This window comes from Aptenodytes patagonicus, chromosome 5, assembly GCF_965638725.1.
Source record: "Aptenodytes patagonicus chromosome 5, bAptPat1.pri.cur, whole genome shotgun sequence".
In the NCBI taxonomy this organism is placed as follows: Eukaryota; Metazoa; Chordata; class Aves; order Sphenisciformes; family Spheniscidae; genus Aptenodytes; species Aptenodytes patagonicus.
The window spans coordinates 34,086,991-34,104,071 of NC_134953.1; the positions used below are offsets into that span (position 1 = coordinate 34,086,991).

Consider the following 17,081-nt stretch of genomic DNA (forward strand, 5'->3'; position numbering starts at 1 on the left):
GAAAGCCTGATGGGAGCTCACTGAGTATATCAGATGTTCTGAAATAATTTCCCAGTTGATGCAGTCTCAGGAAAAACAAGCAATGCATGGTGTGGTTTGCGTGTGCCCCTGCTACCTGTCTCACCTGAAAAGGAGGTCATTTTCGGTGCATATTTTTTGCTCTTATGCACAAAGCTGCTTTCAAACACAAAAGCACCCCCAACGCTTCACTGTACTCACCAGGCAGCAGTGATGCGCGCAGGTGCAAGCACGCACCAATTTTCACTAAGCATCCTTCTTCTCTTGCGTTCAGTGCATTCCTGAGTTACTGGGCTAGGGGGCACTTGCAGGAAAGCTGGACTTTTGACAATAATTAACTAGTCATTTTATGCTGGCAATTGCAGTGTAAAGAACCTGCGAGTGCAATACCTGTTAAACGCAATACTGCTTCCTCCAGGCTGTGAAATGGTTTCCATTCTCCAGTGCTGACCTTGGGAGCGCAGGGGAGAAGCTGGTGCTCAAAGCAGTTACGGAGCTGTGCACTACCAGACCATTACGCGGTGATCAAAATACTCCTCCCGCATGTTAGTGGTGAGGCCCCGGCAACTGCCAGCACGGTATCAGGAAAAATATCGGGAAGGTGTAGATTTTAGCAATTGACTGGGATTGCCAAGGCTATTGTTTTTAATAGGACTGTTTTGTTTGTCAGGGCCTTGGCACTTAGGTGATGTAAGTCTTGTATTCCCTTCTCTCTTCAATCTCATGTTTACCAGGTCTCTCCATATACTTAGTGTCACTTGGCACTGAGAATGAAAGAAGGCAATTACAGGCAAAAATTACATAGCTAATAGATAGTAAAGCATGTTGTCTCCTGATCTGACCTCTACGCGCTGATCTGAGCCTCTTTCTCCTCTTCATGTTAGCTCTTCTCTGCTGTCACTGTTTTCTTCGCTGAGCCTCCAGATTAACCTTCTTGAAAACTCAATTTTCTTGTGCTGTACGTAAAGCTGTAGCAACACGTTTATATAATCTGTCACTTGAAACAAGGAATAAAAATAGAAAGAGTCACACGATGTATTAGTCATTCATAAAACAAGCTACACAGCTTTGCACCTAGGGACGGCATATTAAGAGAAAAATTCCCTGGACTGGACGGTTCTGGTTTTGCAGTTTTCCAGTTGCACTTCCCTTGTGAAAAAAGCACTGAGCGTAGGCGGGTGGGAGAGTGGCAGAAGCACAGCGGACTGCTGTGCTGGACAGGGAGGACTGTGCTGGGGGATGTGGCAGCTACCCTCCCAGCTTCAGCTTGTGCAGTGAATTTTCTTTACCCCAACTACATAAACAACCAGGAGACCCAATTCTAGCTGCTACAATTGACACAGACGCGGATTCCCTCCAGAAAAACAGTTAAATTCTACTGCAATCTAATTCGACTTTCAAACTATCGTAAGCAGCTTATTCTTTTTCTTCTTTGACGGTGCTTCTAAGTCATATGGATTTTACAGATAGGATTTTAAGCCATAAAGAATGGAGCAATCTGTACTAAGGTAACTGCAACCATTTAATTTGCCCAGTTTATCAAAAGCCTTTGGTCTGCACAGAATTCAGATAATATTTAGGGAAAATTAGGAACCTGGAAGGGGATGGATCTGAATTAGTTTTCTGATGATGCATGTGTCTGTTAACTGGAATATTATAGAGACCTTTGCTTGTATTAATTAAATTGGCGAATGAGAACAGATTAGTTCTGATTCAAACGCATTACTCCTGCAAAGCCCATCAGAAGATACTGGTGGGGAACCTTTTGTGGGTCATAAATAAAATGGGAAAACATGACACACAATTTCTTAAGTCTCTCTCCAAAATGTGGTGAAAAAAAATCAGGACTTATGGGAGAAGGTCAGTTTGAGCCTTAAGCTCCTACGTCGAAGTTCTTAGGCACCCAAAATGGACCATTATTGAAGTTCTTAATTGTAAAGCCAAATTTTCTATTTCAAAATTTCTTGCTTTTTATACACAGTAGCTGCATTTTGAGCCTAATTTCTAAGGAGGAAGGGAGTTAGTTGCTGGGCCAGAAATCAGTGTTTACACAGAAGCTGGTGATTGTGGCCTGATTACATCAATAATGGATAGAAAGAGGACCGGTTCCAGCCACTGTTGTCTATGGTGCCTGATTCCCAAGGTCTGCTTTACCAGAGCTGAAGAAAAATAAGGACAAATATGACGTCGAAGAAAAATGTCGAAGAAATCTCAAAGAGCTCTCAGATTTTTCTAGATGGCCAAAAAGCCAATATTCCTTGGCAACGTGAAAATATTGTTTTGGCTAAAAGCATATGCTACTTTAGAAGAAAACAAAGTAAGGAATTAGAAATATGAAATGTAAAAAGTGAGGAAAATCAAACAGCATACATTAAAAGTTTTGAAATGCAAAAGAGGAGCAGAAAAGATCAAGAATATCACCACCATTCTGCAAGAGCAGGGAATTTGCTTAGTGACATTTCCAAAAAATGGACTAGTTCTCATTTTGTAGAGAAAGGCAAGAAAAATCTTAGGAAAAAAATTTCTGACAGAGAGAACTGAAGAATAAGAGTATAATTAATGTGGTCAGACAAACCTGATTTCAGCCTCTGAGGTAAATTTACTTTTTGACTGAGATGTATGTTTTTATCACTTAGCATTGCAACATCGAACCTGTAAAGTGCACTTCAGAGAATGATGAACAGGCTAAATGGTAGGCGCAGTTTCTCAATAATCTGAGAGTAAGCATTAAAAATGGGATAACACAGTGATCGGTAGAATATTAAATAACAGGATGAGCAGGCTATCAGAGATATCCGAGCCACTTGCTAAACTGATTAACTGATTCATTGGAAGAATACACCTTTAGAAACAAGGATTGCCAGCTACATGTATGGAAAGGGGTGCTGTGCTGAATATGATAGGCAACTAAGACCACATTCCATGTGCAACTCCCAATATGTATTCAGCACTGGAAAAAAAAATCCACAGATGGCTAAAGGAGGCATAATAAGTAGGAAAAATTGGATGATACCGTTTTGTATACCTTTGGTAAACTGGTATTGGGGAAGATGATCTGATCATGGTTAAAAAAAGGAGAAAAGAAAAAAAAAAAGGCAGCAGCTAGGAAACAGCAGTGTGGTAAGAATTCCCAAACTGTTTCGAGGGCTAGAGATAATGCCTTCCATGGAGAGGCTTAAGGAGCTCAATCTGTTTAGTTTGTCAGGAAGAGGCTTGAGGGGTGACTTGATTACAACATATAAATACTTTAATGGGTTCTAACGGGCTCTTGAATCTAGTGGGGAAAGGCATGAGGAGGATCATCTGCTGGAAGCTGCAGCCAGGTAAGTGCAAACAGTGAGTAAGACAAGAATGTTTAACAGTGACAGTGATTTACAATTGGAACAAGATATCAAAGATAGTGATATATTCTGCTGACGTATCCAGTTCCTTACTGACTGCCTTTCAGCATAACGTGCTTTAGTCTGACAAAAAGCCACTGGATTCGGTTCTGGAGCCTTTAATAAGCAGGTCTGGCTACAAGATCTGCTTGTTTCCCTTCTGGCCCTCCATTAATATTTTTCTAGAATAGATACACTTGTATATTGAGTAAAGAACACTAGAAACTTCACTATTTGGGTATAATGATGAACTCCAGCACATTCTGTTACTGTATAATAAGTTGAACTGGCTGAAACATTTTATTTTCTGGAAAAACAAAAAAGTTGTAAAGTTAGAAAAATTTCTGAAGCTTCCTTTAAATGTGCTTTTGATAAATTCCTTCTCCCTCTTCTCAAAGCTCTGGTAAAAATGGGGTGTCTTCTGACAATATATACTTAAATTTTTTAAAAAAGTATTTTCAAAGCAAAGACACTGAAGAGGATTTTGAGTGACGCATTGGAGAATCTCAGATAGCTCCTGATACACATGTGCCATAGGGCAAAAGATACTTGTGATATATTAGTTCTCACATTTCAATTTTGGGATTTGTGTCTTCTGAGAGGCCCTGTGTTTTCAACCCCAAAGCCAGGTTACCAAAGTCATGTGTGCTTTTGCAGAGCAGCTGCACTGAATTAGCAATACTGTAGGTTTTCCAGTGTTTCAGTCCTGACCACAATAAACCATTCATTGCGCTGAGACTATTTTTATAGTTCCAGAACCATTCACTGACTACTGCAGAAACTGGCAAGGCAGGCAATAATTCATGGTAATTGTGATAAATTTCTGTGTCAATATTCTAAAATAAGTGGTCTCAAACAATATGCTACATCTTACGTAAACCACACATGGTGCATGCAGATTGGGAGCTATACCCTGCCACAGGCTGGGAGCTTTCTATTGGTGCTTGCTGTCCCTTCCCCTCCCTTGCCTTTGCCTATCTCTCAGAAACATTACAGCACTGCAGTGTGTAGGCTTCACATCACAGTAAATGCTAACTTTTGCTACGTACACTGTGAAAAGAGAATGCCTGCCACTATGAACACACTGAAAAATTACTCATCTGAACCAGCAACACTGAGTTAAAAGGCTCTGTATTATTGTCCTGAGTTAGTTCACTACAAAATGCATTTGCCAAAGCACACGTGTGAATGTGGGGAGAGAGTCCACAAGCTGAAGTTGATCCACAAATGAATTTTGCTTTTGTTCAGAAAAACTTGACCTCCCTTTTTGTAAACCAGAAATATATTAATTTGCCAACCATTTATCTCATCCAAATTTGAAGCTGAAATCTGCTCCCAGATGTGAACATGCAAACACTGTTCCTGGATAAATCAGTGTCAGAGATGCATGTGCTTAAAGGCTGAAATGGATCTTTTCTGAATAGGCTTGGGGTGCACTTAAAACCGGTTAGTGTTTCATTGCAAGGCTCACTTTGGTAGATGGAGGATAGCCTGTTTGTGAAGCATAGTACTGAATTTGTTAAGACTGATTGGGGTATTTAAATAAATGAGAATGAGTGTACAACTTTATGGAGTTTGAACATTACACAGAATCTTCCTGCTAATAAAATTAATGGAGAATAGTTAACTTGTGCACGAAAATAGATGTTAAAGCAATTACAGGACAGAAAAGGACATGTTTACAGAGGTTGCAGGAAAAATCTGGCAATAATATCTTGCTCTACAGAACAGAGATTCATGGCAAAACCATGTAGCGAAGTGATCTATTTAATCTGACTTATGATTACTTTTTTCTTTAAAAAAGCAATCAAACTCTATGAATATGATTACAATCAAAATAAATGCTAAAAGGGCAAATATTTATATGGGCTTCAAGTCAGAATTTTAGCTGTGATGAGGCCAAAATGAACATAATCCAAGAGCCAGAAATCTCTGATTGTATTTAGAACAATAGTTTTAAACAAAATAATCTGATCAATTTACTGTATAAAAACCCACAGGGTATATCAGTGCCAGCATTTTATGCTTGAAGAGACAGCATGGTTTCAAAGTACTAAATAATGGGGAGTTTTTCAAAAACATCCTAATAGTGAAAATGAGGACACGGAACTGTCCCTTTGCAGGCAGAGGAAGGAGCTCAGAAGTATTTATGATGAATCAACCACAGCTGAACTCTAGAAACCGAGCAGCTATAGCTGTGTTTGTGAGTGCAGAAAATGGCTGCCTGTGTGCATCAGGCACCTCTTGCACGCAATCAAGTCTTTGGATTAAAGATTTTGAGGATGAGGTAGAGTTCTTTAGTTCTTCCCATGCACGATCTTTCTTTTTCCTGGAACACAACCGTGGAGGGAGATGGCAGGCTATGCAGACAAGCGACTGAGGTGCAACTGAAGAAGTACGAATACTCAAAACAAGAAAGCAAGAAAACCAATTTTGTCAGCGAAGTAGCTAAACATTAGCTTGAACCTGATTGAACCTACAAAGCTTTTGAATACCCCATGACTTATGCTGAGCGATGATTTTTCTGCTTTTAATCTCCCTTAGGTTTTTATTGTTATAATGAGCAAAATTCTTGTAGAGCTAAATTTTCAGGTTAGGCTGGTTAGGGGCTGTCAGTTCTGGAACTTCCCCCAGCACATAACCCAAAGCTCCTACCTTGGCAAAGGTGCAAGAGGAGATGTTGGGCTCTTTCACCTCCAAGTGCCGCCCTGACAGCCTTTACAGCTGTCCTCTGTCTCCCCAGCTGCAAAGTAGCAGCTCCGGCTGAGCTCCCACAGCTTTAAACACATTTCTGGTATGTGTTTGTTTAAGCTTCTCTTTAAACACTGCAGCATTTCTTTCCTGGGTAATTTCTCAAGGGTTTTGCTACCCTTACTGTTAGAAACATTTTTATTTTTTTTATTTGTAAAGTGGTGGAGGAAAAGGTTGAAAGTGAGTAAAGTGCCTAAAGGTGGCTTCTGACATAATTTTCCTCCTAGTGTATTTGCAGCTTGTTTGATATGAGAACACAGAGTATCACTCCAGGATTTGAGAGTTATTCCTCAACAATCTCAGGCCAGCAAAAAAGGCAGTTTCAGAGCAGAAACAAAGCCCATCCTTGGCTCAGGTTTCCTGTCCTGTGTCTGAACCATTACGAACCAGAATTCACATGCTCCTGATGCACAGACACATAATAAACCACAAATAGCAACATGCAGGAGTTTTGTTACTGTCTGGGAAAAAAAAAATGCCACAATGCCCTCAGTGGTTTTGGACTTTTTTCTTAGTTCTGCCTCATGATAAGGGCCTCATCCATTAAAACTGACACATACTCTGAGATACTTTTTCATCCACAGTTTTCTTCTTGTAGACTATGGCAGCATTTTCAGGCTAAGCAGTGATTTCTTGCCAGAAAAGCAGCTAAAGGTAGGCTTAAGCTTTCATGGCTTGTCTGTTCCTATTTTCCACCAGTTGCTTGAGACTGAAATAAAAATACTGACCACCCAACTTGAATATTTCTAGGACTGGTGTGCCTTTAAAAAATAACACTAAGAGCACTTTAAGTAAACCACAGAGTTTAGTAGCTGCCTTTTTTTTTTTTTCTTCAACCACAATGTATAAAACATTTTGACCTCACAATATTCTCTGCCAGCATCTGGCTTCATCATTGAAATTATCTCATATTATGTTGGGGGAAAGGAAAAAAAGAGATCATAAACGGACATTTTAAGCACAGGGCTCAAAAAGGCTGGGAGAGCCCTACAGGTAACTTCAGCTCTAAACCATTTCTTTGGGTCTGCTCAAACTCAGCAGGTTGAGGTACTCAGTTCTTTGGTAGCTTATGCACAACGTGGTGCTCCAGGACGTACCGTTTGATGCAGTTCTTCTATAAACCATGTGCAGGGAGAGGTGCTTCAGAGAAGTCTTATGGTTAGCTGGGCTTCAGGGTACCTTTGGGCAGACGGATTATATAGCGCCAAGGGCATCATTGCCTGCCGTGCGATGCAGATTTGCACACTGCCCTCCCCTTCTCACTTTCTGAGTGCCTCCAGGAGCTGCAGAGCAGCGGGGCTAACATCTGCCACACACATGCTTTTTCCCCCAAGCAGTGAGGTGTGTGCAGGAGAAAGTGTTGAGGGTTTATATGTAAAATATCCTGGCAAGTAAAATTTAAGATGGTGAGGCTGCTAGGGTGCTCTCTGAGAAGCCAATGCGAGGTCTGGGGGCACAGCTGGCAGTGTGCATGCTGGGAGGACTCGCTGCAAGGCTCTTTGCCTGCTGGAGTGGTGTGCCTGCGTGCTGTGAGCTCTCCTGTCTCACTGCAGAGAAGCATTTCCAGGCAGAGGGGTTGCCTGTTGATGTGGTATGATAGAGAAGCCTGTATATATTGGTAGCTGAGTGGTCCCGTTAACACTGCAGAGCACGTTAAATATCTTTCAAACCCTTCAGGCTAAGAGATGCCATATAAATGTAGTAGGCTGGTGTGGAAAAATTCTTATCTGTGCTTACTGTATAGGTCTAACTCTTCTCCCTTAGTGCCAGTGAGGTCTCTGACTCCAGTAGGAGCAGGGCAGGACACTTTATTTTTAAGGAAGGTATTTCTTTGTGCAACAACTGAAACCTCCCAAGTACTGCTCGCTTTGTACTAATTTTTGCCCTGGACATGGACTTGCATGTGGGTGATTCCCTTTGGACTCACACACTGGGACTGTCCTTATGCAGCAGCTGGGATTCTTTCAGCTACCAGCTTTTCTTTCCCCTTTCTTAGCTATGGGTTTTGTGTATCCTTTTGTCTCTATCCTGCCACAACAACAACACAGACCTGAGGTCAGATTTTACATCTGAATGCTTTCCTCAAACAACTGGGTACTGTTTTCCCTCCTGATGCCATGAATTGGTACAATAAACTTTATCAAATGCTATATAACGATTCCCTTTTAAATAGCAAAATGTTTTTTCTGGCTCCTGTTTGTGTTACTCCTGGTGACTCAAAGGTCTGTAAAGTCACTTTCCCTGGCAGGCTCGCTCTCAGTGGGGTGCTTTAGCAGTCTGCAGTTTGGATGCACGTGAACAGACATGTGCTGTTTTCCAAGGCAAGCACCCATTTGTTAGTGCGAGCTGCTTGCGCTCTCCGCTCCATGGGAGCTCTTCCCCATTGAACTTTTGAACCACCAAAGCAAATGGAATCATGTAGCTCTACAAAATGGAAACCAGCATTTGGGCTGCGTGAAGTAAGTGTTCCAGCTTCAGCGCAGTTGCCCGGGGAAGCAGAGCCAACAGAGAAACACACTGTCGTCGATGACTAAAGAATAAGGGCCTGTTAAACAAATTTTGTCTCTCACGTTTGTTGTATCATTCTTGTGTCATCTCTTAGGCATGACTGCGTATGTAGGATGATAATTTTTTGCAAGATCTTTCCTGTTTGACTGTGATTGCTGAAATCTCTGCAGTACCTGCTAATACGGTTTCCAGGATTGGTGAGAGTAGGAACCAGTGCCAGAAATAATAGCCCTAAGTTTATAAAGGCCATACATACTTTCAGTCTTGTGACAAGGGAATGTACCAGTTCTTACAAATGGGACTCCTTCAGACCTCTCCACTTCCCAGGCTCCCTACACATCACCCTCCCCCAAGGCAGAGCACATGCGTGCTGCCCTGTGAGCCAAGTAGCTCCTCTAGATGCATCAGGCCATATGTGGGGGCACGGCCAGTAGCCACAGAGAGAAGAAGGGGATCTCGGAGCAAAGGGCCTGGCAGGCAGGGCATCTCTGGGCTCCCAGGGTAGCTCTTCTCCTCCCCCAGCAGCCCAAGCAGCAGATGCGGCTGAGCAGAGGGGCACAGGAGCTGTGGCAGTGCACCCAGCAGCCAACAGCAAGCCCGGCAGCAATGCTGGGCAGAGGTGGTGAGGGAGGATTCATATGAGCACACTTTAGTCCTGACAGGTCGAGCTCAGTGAAAAAAGGTTTCTCTTTCAGCCTGCAAATAATAATTGAAGAAATTGATTGATCTGTTACTGTTGAAACAACTTCTTAAAAATACTGCCATGAAACAAACTGCCCTTTGGTGTACGTTCCAGATCTACCACTTCCCTAAAATGAGTTTCGAATGACCACACCTGCCCTCAGGAATGCTGTGTAACTGGAGTCAAAGTTCAAAAATAAATCCTAACCAGCGGCATTTCCATGGCCAAGCTGAATTGTGTATTGGAGTAAAGAATACTTCTTAGCTGATCTTTGGTGGATTTCATTTCCAGTAAAACATTAGCTCAAATCTTGTTGCATTTCAAGTCTGTCTTCTTCAGAACAATGTCCTCAAGCTTGAGAGGACAGCACTGATTCAAGTGGGCTCATCTAAAATGCATTCATCTATCACGCAAAGATGCTTACAAGCTTACACAACAGCAGTGAGTCATTCACATAGGATCATGTTTTTATTCACATAGTGTAAGTAAAACTGGTGTTCTCTGCTCCCAACTTCAGCATTACTAATATGCAGGACACATATAATGAATGTGCGTTATGCCCTGGAAAAAACGAATTATTAGCGGGTGATGACATCTCCATAGTGGACAATCATTCTGTCATTCATTAGTATTAACTTATTTTTCAGGTTCCTTTTCCTTGTTTCCAAGTGGAAATAAATCTGAATGATATTTCTGCACTTCAGCTGAGGGTAGGAAAGGTCAAAGGTGCTAAAAGCCCCTCTCGTATGTTGGAGGCACTACAGCTGCAGGTTTACTCTTTATCCTTAATACTGTGTTAATCAATCCTGTTATGGATGGCATATAATTTGTACAAGCTTTAACAAGTGAACATCGGTCTATCTTTTTGACTGAGGGCATGATTCAGCAAGTCCCTTTTGCATTTGCCTGACTGTAAGAATGCACTAATCTCATGGAAATTAGCTGTAATGCATCGCTGAAGCGAGGTATTGGGGCTGGGTCAAACCTGTAAAATTAAGCAAAGTAGATTTTAAGTAAAATCAACAGCTTTCACTGCAACTGGGATTCATATCTTCTGTATTTGGCTGTATAAATTTCAGGTATGTAGCCAAGGTCTGCTATCTAGGTGGAGCTGGTCATTGGAAAGGATCCCAAGATGAGGATGGGGTAGAGTGAGGTGCTTGTCCTACTGCATTGACTGTAGAGGGAGCCTAGATAGTTAGACTAAATCTCTAATGTATACATGTCTATACGTGGCCAGTGAGGTGAATCCTACCTAACTCCTGACTCTAGTGATCAGTTCATGTCAGATGTATAATCAGACCACATTGTTTAAAAAAAACAACAAGAAGAAAAAGGCATATTAAGCAAAGGATATATGGCAGCACAGTATGTGGCCTTTGTTTTTTAACCAGCTCTTTGTTGGTTTCTACTAATTATCAACACCACAAGATAAATTAGCTATTAATTTTAAATTATTTTTAAATATCTCGAAATAGCACATCATGTTTAAGTCCAGTAAGCAACCATGTCATAAAACCCTTGAAAGCAAGGACGTTCAGATTTAGTGATTTTTGCAGGGCACTAACTTATTCCATTGTGTTCAAGTAGAGATCTTTACATACTACAAACTTGAAGACAACATAAAATAAATGTGTCCTATGCCAATATATAGTTGCTTAATCATCTTCCTGGTATTGCTCTGTTTTTGTACTGAATGACATTTGGATCTACCGATCCGCTGTGCGCTATAGCAGATTGATTGCAGACAAAACAGAAAATATGTGTGCCAAAATTTGATACACAAATCAATAATTCATATGTCCCTTTAAATATAATGAAAGTAAAGGCTCATATTGATCTACATCAACTCTGATTAGAGTTACATGGTATTCTTTTTTGAAAAAAGGCAGAATAGCTGCTGTTGAGTGAATTGTAGGCATCAGATATTACATAGCTAGCTCCCATTGCAGTCGGGCAGGGGAGCCAAAACGAGTAGGGAGCCGTAGGACTTTACCAACTTATATAAAATGGTGTCTGTTTGAAACATGGGGTTTTAGAGTGTATTTTCTACAGCTCAAGTGTTCATTGCACTTTTCATTGGTAAGAAAAAGAAGAAAAAACATAGAAGGTAATCCCATCTCTGAGCTGAAGAAATATTGGCATACTTTGCAGTTATTTAAGGTTTTGATTTTAGGGAAACTTGGTAAGTACACAATAACAGGGCCTATGCTGCCAACATATTCTGAGGAGAAGTAACACTCTTCCCAAGATAACATCTATCTTCACTTTCCTGTGGCACTTAACTTTTAAAATAAGGTATCTAAATGTTTTGCACATTTACATGCTCTAATTTGCTGAAATGTGCTGCTCTTTTTGCCTGTGGATGCCAGCTGTACCTGCTCTCTGCAGCCTTCCTTCAGCCTTCTCTGTGCAGGAGAGCCAGTGTAGGTAAGGCAGCCTCCTCCAGCTCAAAAGATTGTCAAGTGCCAGGATATCCAGAAAGGCAGAAAGTCCAAAGTCCTCTTTGGCTTCCTTCGCAGCTTGTTAATTCATACTGCATTTTTATTTGTGACTTTGGCTTGAACATGATATATATCCAGATTGTCTGGGTTGGGAACACTTTATCATCAAAACTTGCTATTGGCACGGTGTTATTTTGCCCTTGACTGCAGGTTTCTGTTTGATTGTCTTCCCAGGGTTTGTGCAAGGTGGTGTTTTCCAAAGTGATGTTACAAAGAGGACTGTGGAACAGAGAGAAGCCAGTTGTCAGATTTGTAGGGCACATAACATACCACTCAGTGTGAGAAGGATCTCTGGAGGTGGGCATGCAGGGCAAAGTGCAAGCCCTCTCTGTGGGCTCAGAGTGCATGCTTACTAAGGAAATTCTGCAGTTTGCTGTATCCCAAAGAGTCTGCAAATGCCTATATGCATTTTCTCCTCAAAATCATAGAACAGAATCATAGAATCATTAAGGTTGGAAAAGACCTCTAAGATCATCAAGTCCAACCATCAACCCAACACCACCATGCCCACTAAACCATGTCCCTAAGCGCCTCATCTACACGTCTTTTAAATACCTCCAGGGATGGGGACTCAACCACTTCCCTGGGCAGCCTCTTCCAATGTTTCACCACTCTTTCAGGAAAGAAATTTTTCCTCATGTCCAATCTAAACCTCCCCTGGCACAACTTGAGGCCATTTCCTCTCGTCCTGTCGCTAGTTACTTGGGAGAAGAGACCGACACCCACCTCGCTACAACCTCCTTTCAGGTAGTTGTAGAGAGCGATGAGGTCTCCCCTCAGCCTCCTTTTCTCCAGGCTAAACAACCCCAGTGCCCTCAGCTGCTCCTCATAAGACTTGTTCTCCAGACCCTTCACCACCTTCATTGCCTTTCTCTGGACACGCTCCAGCACCTCAACGTCCTTCTTGTAGTGAGGGGCCCAAAACTGAACACAGTATTTGAGGTGCAGCCTCACCAGTGCCGAGTACAGGGGCACAATCACTTCCACACTCCTGCTGGCCACACTAGTTCTGATACAGGCCAGGATGCCATTGGCCTTCTTGGCCGCCTGGGCACACTGCCGGCTCATGTTCAGCCGGCTGTCAACCAGCACCCCCAGGTCCTTTTCCGCCAGGCAGCTTTCCAGCCACTCTTCCCCAAGCCTGTAGCGCTGCATGGGGTTGTTGTGGCCAAAGTGCAGGACCCGGCACTTGGCTTTGTTGAACCTCATACAGTTGGCCTGGGCCCATCGATCCAGCCTGTCCAGGTCCCTCTGCAGAGCCTTCCTACCCTCGAGCAGATCAACACTCCCGCCCAGCCTGGTGTTGTCTGCAAACTTACTGACATTACAAAAATGTCTACCTTGTATTTAAGACAAGGATAGGGACCACTTTCAAAGAATATGCAAAAGCCTGCTGAGAAAAATGGGGAAGACAGTGGTTGAGCCGCATTTTTCTCCCTCTTCTTATGCTCTTTCCTGTAAAGTAACAAGCCTTAGGTATGGAAGTGAGTGCTGCTCTGCACTTTATAACTATGCTGAAGTAGCAAGGTACAGCACTACACGCAGGACCATAACATAGATTCCAGGGGCATCCCATCAACTGTTTTACCATTGCCCGTTCTTGTGATTACCAGTGTTCCTCAAAAATGGAAGACCGTGCCTCTTCCCCCGGCCCAAACTTCTCCAAATTTCTTTTAAGACCTTATGCAAAGAACATGGAACAAGTCTGTAAGATGAGACTTGTGGGTAGAAATCAGGTGTATAGCAAAGCAGATCTGGCCACAAGTTCAGAAACCCCCACAACCCTTTCCTTTGGAAGAAAAAAACCTACTAGGACCGAGCATCTCTCTTGGGCATATTACTTGACCCTGAAGAAGATTAAGTGTTGCTTTCCTCCAGCATTGGATAAAGTAAGTAGCTACAATAAACTTAGCCTGTGCGTTTTTCCTTAGGACTTTATCTCACCCCTTCTCTTGCAGAGACAGACAAATTACTATGACGAGTAGTAGTCTCATCACTAGGGCTGTGCCAAGGGCCTTAGACTCTCTCTTATCCCTGGTCTGTCAAATAAATTCCTACTGTGTTAATCATTAGGCAGTACCATAGCTCAGCACAAAGTAAGTGATGCTTTGGGTTATCTGTGGTGCCACCAGTGCATCTTGCTCTTTTTGATTCCAATGGAAGCTCTAATTTCATGTTACATGTTATCAAAGAGTATCAGGTCATCCTTTACACACAAGCTTTTCACAAGTTAAATCTGTACATTCTTCAAAACAGGAGAAAGGGCTCATTTCCATGCCATGTCCCAGAAAAACTGCTTTTCTGACACGGTGCAGGACTACTGATAAGCATTTGTAAGGATGGAAACATACATTGGTATATTTTATTGGGTTATTTGGAGCTTGAAATGGAGGAGCATGCATGAAAGTGGGACACCAGTGGCTAATGCTCTTGACTGACATTTATACAGAAAAACACTTTGTGATTTACTTTAGGAATGGAGTGTGTGGGTAGGTCTCTTCTCTGTCCCTGAGAGTAGCTGAGGAATGCTGTACTGTTCATCTACCACATCTTCAGATTTTTCTCATAATCCTCTAAGAAATGTGGGCAAATCAATTAATAAAAGTTGCACTTTGGACACAGTACATCTTCTTTCCCTTATCAGAGGGAATTTTGTGTGCCATACCTCCAAACATACTAGAAAATCCATGCTTTTTTAATGTCGCCCATTCTTTGTGTTTATTATTGAATTCTTTTTTACACTGATTAAGAAGTACTGTCTGCTCACAAAAGATTAAAAATCCAAACGGATCACTTATCCAAGCTCAAATCTTGTATACAATTAAAATCCTCCTGCAATTTTAGCTACGCTTTGAAATTCAAATGGATTAAGAGAAAAGCTCCTTAAGGAGATTGCAACTAGTTAGATATTTTATTGTATGTAAATTGTACATATATGCTTACAGACAGATATGCATAATGTGATAGTGTAGTTTGCTTTATCAGAGTCATAGGTAGATTTAGAAAAGTCCCCAGTTCCAAACTAGCAGAAAGTTATACAGGACCTCTCCCTCCACTGCAGATAAGATCTGTATTTTGGCCTTGTTCTTGAAAAATCACAGATAGTGTTAATCTGAACTCATGTACGGAGGCTATGGTTCGTGTCTAATAGCCTTCAGAGCAGCACATCAGAGTTAAAAGGTGGAATGCTACTGAAATTCAGTAAGAACTGGGCAGCTAGCTCTTTCAAGCCCCTTGGAAAATCCCTGTCCAAACGTGGAGGAATAAGACAGCTGCAAAACAGATTAAAAACTTACTTGGAACAACTTCTATGAACATCTGAATGTGAAGTATTTTTAAGGCCCTTCCTGTCCCAACTCTCCCCTCTCGTTCAGCGCTAAACGCATCCTCAGCTCTGTAGAGTAAGATGCTGTGCTTTAAAAGCCATCACATTTTCATGTATAGAAAAGCTTTTTTTTTTGGCCCAGGATTGAAACTAACTTCTCTTGGGCTTTGAGGCAGAGTCAGTTTTCAAGAAAAGGTCTATATTTTACTGTAGACAGCAGACTGGAAATGCCAGCTGTCTGAACCTGTTCAACAGTACAAAACTTCAGAATAAGTCCTGAGACAGAATGGTTACTGGCCAGAGAGTAGAAAAGGTAATTAAAGGTGTTTAATAGGTGCATTTATCAAATAGCTCTGTGGTTTATCACATAGTTCTACAGTTTATCACAGGAATATCACTTCCAGGCATTCCTGGCTGTATGTAAAATATGCATGCTAGCCCTGGCTTTTTTTCTGCTCGAATATAATGTTTCACGGGAACAGCAAAATCTGTAGAAGTCAGAGATCAAAACTGAATGTTATTTCCAAAATACCAATGATACACAGAATGCTGTCATGGAAACCTTCCTTACAGAGCCCTTAGCATAATCAGCAATCATCCCACACTATGCTGTGGTAGTATACCTCTGTCACCACACCAGACTATGTAGTCTATAAATTGTAGTCACAATAAAAATACAGATTTTCCTCGCATGATACTGCTTTTTGTGGACAAATGGTGCAGCCTGCTTTTCATGCCTGAATATCTGGCTATACATTGCAAAGCTATGTGGGATCAGATGGACTTTGTTTCCTTAAGAAAACTGGAATTTCCTTTTTCCTCTGAAACCCATGTTAATATCAAAAGCTACTATGGTTTCATGAACACTTTTCAGCTTGCTTCTGACTTGGGGTACAACTCCTACTTGATCATGTCCCATCAAAATCAACATTTCATTGCTACTCACAGGTGGTTTTGTTTTTCCTTCACAAAATCCTTGTGGTTATTAGTTATATTTCCTGAAGTAATTTATCTTTTTCCAGACCGTAACTAGAGACACTGTACCAAATTTCCAGACAATAAGTCAAGCAACAATTTCTTGTCTTTATCAAGTGCAAAGTATAGGCAGATTAACCCATTGCAAAGATATGACAGTGATATTTAGACTGAGTGTGAGAGGCAGAAGTAGCAGAGAGTTTTCGTATTTATATGAAAGATGAGATGAAGTTTTGCAATTACATAACAAAAGGGTTTATATTGTGTCAGATTCCTTTCCAAGCCACATGCCTCAGAGAAAATCCAAATTCTTGAATGAGAGACCACAAAGCTATTCATGATAGATAATCTATGAGAATGCAAGTATCAAATTCCTTTGGACTTGGTATATTTAAGCGAAGGGGACAATATGTTCAGGCATGTGTTTCAGTTGCATCTTCAGTTTCCAGGTGGAATAGAAAGGCTGAATCAGGAAGGCTGAATCAGGGCATTTGGAATTTATTAGAGGGAGGAAAGAGGGAAATCATTGATCTTTTCTTGGTTTGGGCTTAAATTGTTCCCAGTAGCTAATTCCTACAATATGTAAGTGAAATTTTTTCTGTGCCTTTCAGTGCAGGTCGTTCAGTGCCTACAGGGCATCGATGAATATTTAAACAGATTGCACTAACCAGAACATAATGTTGAAAACAAACCCAAAACCCCTCAAAATTTGCATGATGGAAATATAGTGATTCGTAAGCCTTAGTTATCATAAACATGATAAAAGAAAATAGAAAGATATATGCTTCTCTATGCCCATATAGGCACTGTAGTTAATCTCTGTTCCCCTTATAGGAATTGTATCTTCTGACACAGTCCCAGGAAATGCTACAAGTCATTCTCACCTAAAAACTTATTAAAATTGTCCATTATTGTAGGTCTACCTTTAAATAAAAAGT

The 17,081-nt window shown here is 41.4% G+C and overlaps 1 protein-coding gene across 1 annotated transcript in view; it reads left to right on the plus strand.

Moving 5' to 3' along the window:
• The first annotated feature begins 1,507 nt into the window (after window positions 1-1,507).
• PHYHIPL (phytanoyl-CoA 2-hydroxylase interacting protein like) overlaps window positions 1,508-17,081 on the plus strand; it is a 78,978-nt gene continuing 63,404 nt past the window's right edge. The window contains exon 1 of the mRNA XM_076339301.1: window positions 1,508-1,526. The gene's annotated coding sequence lies outside the window, so the exon portion shown is untranslated. The remainder of the gene's footprint in view (window positions 1,527-17,081) is intronic.